Source organism: Chrysochloris asiatica, unplaced genomic scaffold (genome assembly GCF_000296735.1).
Source record: "Chrysochloris asiatica unplaced genomic scaffold, ChrAsi1.0 scaffold00071, whole genome shotgun sequence".
Classification (NCBI taxonomy): Eukaryota; Metazoa; Chordata; class Mammalia; order Afrosoricida; family Chrysochloridae; genus Chrysochloris; species Chrysochloris asiatica.
This window is the reverse complement of record NW_006408589.1, coordinates 237,280-241,753: the sequence shown is the minus strand read 5'-3', so window position 1 is coordinate 241,753 and position 4,474 is coordinate 237,280.

Here is a 4,474-nt window from a genome sequence, read left to right as displayed (position 1 = left end):
AGAGCCAGAAGACTCTATGAGATAAACTAACACTGTGGTTGCAACATGGACCTAAATATATTAACAATCATGATGATGGTGCAGAATGGGCAGTGTATCCTTATGTTGTGCGTGGGTTCTTCATGAGTTCGAACTGATTGGATGACAACTAATAATCACCTCTGTGTGGTGGGAAGGGGTTGTTATTAAGTGACATGGAGTCGGTTTAGACTCAGAGGGACCCTGTGTACCTGTAACTCAAGTTATTTTCCCTTGTCTTTACAACGATTTAGTGATTATTCTTATATTTATTGTTTCCTTATATACTTCAAACCCATTGTTTAAACACAGGAAAATAAGAGTATCATTGGGTGGGGAGACATGAACTGTGTCCAAAGCAAATTCAGATGATTTCAAACTTACTCTCAAAACAAGAGTTTTAGTTGAATCTGAGTGTGTTGGGGTTGACTGTCTAACAGCAATTCTCAGTTTTAATTTCCAAATAGAATATTTTTTAAAGGAGAATTAATTGCACTCATTTGAAAGTGGTGTACATATTATTAAATCTCTCGACAATAGTTCCAGCAATTGTTGAGAATTTAGAACAACAAAAGCCTCTTTCAGGAAGGAGTATTTTACCACTAACAGTGTTTGGAATTCAGAGGTATATCTCTGGAAAATAGCACCTACTGTAAAGACTGAAATCATACCCCTGCATGGGTGGAACAGGTAACATACACCCAAGGCAATGTCTAAACAGCACACCTCTCCCCAATTCAAACACCCAGGGAAGTCTCTAAACTGCATCACCCCTACTTGCAATTCCAAAATGAATAGAATAGAAAGCAGTGACTTGTCCTCAGAAATGGCTTCCCCCTCAGTTAGACACCTTTCATACCTGTGGTACCCTGAATGTCATTCAGAACCTTGTCTGACATCCCCTTGAACTTATGCCCAGGGGCCAATACCTCTTTTTGTTCCACTCCCCCTTGCTACAGCTCTTTGTCTAACACACTTGCAGAAGGACGTTGAACACATCAGGTTAACAGAAATTGCTTTGTGGATCCTCACTGCAAGCAGCACTCAGAGCACCTGCCACACCTCAGATACATCTCTGTTAGAATTTCAGACACGTAGTCATAATTTAAAAATCAAACTGTCTTTTAGCTGATTCTATTATTGTTTTTCCCTGTCCTCTGACAACGTGCTCCTTACTGCCTCTCAGAGTGAATGTTCCTATCCTGTACGCCTCGCTCTGTTCCCTGAACCAGACTCTGCTAGACTCTGGATGCACCCTCGTCCACAGGTGACTTCCTTCTCTGAATCCAGAGGACCCCAGAGTCCTGCTTTCAGACACGGACTGTCCACTGGAGCAGTAGAGAAAGGAGATCCCAAAATCTGGCATCTGGCTCTGCTGCTTCACTCCTTTGAGCCTCACTTCTCTCGTGTGTAGAATGGGATCAAGCAAACAAAGCAAGGGTGTTGGAGGAACAGATAGGATTATATTAGAAGTGAAAGTTCCTTATAAACCATGAGGCAGAATACAGACCCAGTTAGTATTATTTGTGAGTGTGTCTGGTAAATACAAATGTAACCAGCATTTACCATCTCAACACTCTTCACAAGTATAATTCAGTGACATTAATAATATTTATCACACTGTTCAGTCATCACTATTATCCATTTTCAATCTTTTCTATCATTTTTAACAGAAGTTTAGTGTCCCCTAAACAAGCTCACTTTACCCCTCACTCTCAAACCCATTAGTACTTCTGATGGCTGAGAGTTGCAGAGGACCCTAACACACCCTTAAAGTTGAATTTATAGAGGTAAAAACAAAACAAAAAAACCCCACACACTCCCATTTACTGGATACTCCCTACACTTGCTAGGTCAGCAGTTTGAATCTACCAGCTGCTTTGCAACTGAAAGATGAGGCTTTCTGCTCCCATAAAGATTTGTAGCCTCAGAAACCTTATACAGGGTCATTATAAGCCAGAACCAATTCCAAGGCACACTACCACCACCACCACCATCACACTATGCATCTGCCACTTAGCATACAGGGTCTCATTTAATGTCAGCCTCATCACAATTCTGTAAGGTCAATCCTGGCATGCCCATTTTAGCAATAAGGAAACAGACGCTAAAGGAGTTTAATGGAGTAATTAACATCCACAGCATTACAGAAAAGACAGGATTCCAATCTAGGTTCTGGACATTCCAGAGTCCACCAGGTCCAAAGAAGGATAAGCTCCATCCTGTGTTGCATGGGACAAAAGGGAGTCAGCCCTCTCTGGACATCACCCTGAGATCAGGAGCAGGGATCCAGGTTCTGTTGATGGTGCCTGACTGTTGACCCTGGGTGAGCATTATCAGGAAGCAGAATTATACATCAAGGAGGGGGAAGAAGGATGTGTTTGCTTGCTTGTTGTTGCAAACTGAATCAAAGAGGAACCAAAGAGATTTTGTACTTTGGGTCAGGAAGTCAGGCAGTTTCTAGATCAAGATATAAAATGCTTCCCATTGGGAAACTACCTGGAAGATAGTTCAAGAACTCAACCGTGGGGGAGACCAAGCAATAGGTTTGCATCCCTACTTTGGATTTTGGAAACTAAAACTGAAAGAGATGAAATGACTTGCCCAAGGTCATACAGCCAGAGTCAGGCACGCAACCCAGTTTGTGAGTTTTCAACAGCTTGTTGCAGCCCCAGGAGTGAAGCAGGCACCAGCATTTATACACCTTTTGAGGAAGCTACAGACTCCTGCTATCTCGCACTGCAAGAAGTTCCTACAGAATTGAAGACTCTGCAGCCCCTGCCTACGACTGTTTCTATTCTGGGTGCAGAGAGTTCAATTAGCATAAATCTGAATAAATTTTTCATTTTTAACGGAAAATAGAAATATATGAGTTAAGAAAAATAAATCATGCTAACTCATGAAGTTGTATGTCATCCTTCTTTCCTCTGCCTAGAAGCCCATCCTCATTGTTATCACCTAACTACTAGCTTTTCTTCATCCCTGTGGTACATCCTTCAAGGACCAGCTGAAAGATTATTGTCCACCAGGAGCCTTTTTGGCCCTCTCAAGGCCACATTGATGACTTCTCCTTTAACACTGCCCTGGACTAATTGCATGGATTGAATTGTGGCCCCCAAAAGATATATTGATGTCTAGCCCCTACATTGGTGACAGTGACCTTATTTGGAGAAGTAAGTTTTTGTTGTGGATGTTAATAAAGTCACACCATAGTAGCTTAGTGGTTATGTGCCATGGAGTTGGTTCCAACTCATAGTGACCCTGTATAGGGTTTCTGAGGCTGTAAATCTTTACTGGAGCAGAAAGCCTCATCTTTCTCCAATGAAGCCACTGGTAATTTCAAACTGTTGACCTTGAGATTAGCATCCAAACTCATAACATTACACTACCAGAGCTTCTTAATTAATTAATTAATTAATTAATTAAAAATTCTATAATTCAGACATATTGTCAGGAGGGACCAGTCCCTGGAGAAGGATATCATGTTTGGTAAGATGGAGGGTCGCCGAAAAAGAGGCAGACCCCCAACGAGATGGATTGACACAGTGGAAGCAGTGATGGCCTCAAATGTAGGAATGATTGTGAGGTTGCACAGGACCAGGTAGTGTTAAGGTCTGTTGTATATAGGGTCACTATGAGTTGGTACCGTCTTGATGGCACCTAACCACAATAAATGGGTAAAATATCCAATGATACAGAAAGCATTAAAAGAACATTGAAGGAATACACAGAGTCACTGTACCAAAAATATGTGGTCTATGTTAAACCATTTCAAGAGATAGTATATAATCAAGGTGCATTGAAGGCATTGACAAATAACAAGGTGCCAGGAATCTATGGAATACAAATTGAAATATTTCAACAAACTGATGCAACATTGGAGGCACTCACTCATCTATGCCAAGAAATTTGGACGACTGCTGTCTGGCCAACTGATTGGAAAACATTCATATTTGTAACCTCCCAGGAGAGGTGACCCAACGAAATGTGGAAATAATCAGACAATGTTATTAATATTTTACTCAAGTAAAACTTTGTTAAAGGTAATTCAAAAATGACTGTAACAGTACATTGACAGAGAACTGCCGGAGGTTCAAGCTGGATTCAGAAGTGGACATGGAATGAGGGATATCTTTGCTGATGTCAGATGTATCTTGGCTGAAACAGAGAATATCAGAAAGATGTTTACTTGGATTTTATTGACTACTCAAAGGCTTTCGATTGTGTGGATCCTGCCAAGCTATGGACAACATTGTGGAGAATAAGTATTCAGGAACACTTAATTGTGCTCCTGAGGAACCTGTACATAGATCAAGAGACAGTTAGTTGTTCAAACAGAATAAGGGAACACTGTGAATGGTTTAAAATTAGGAAAGATGTGATCCATGGTTGTATTCTTTCACCATAATTATTCAATCTGTGTGCTGAGCACATAATCTGAGAAGCTGGATTATAT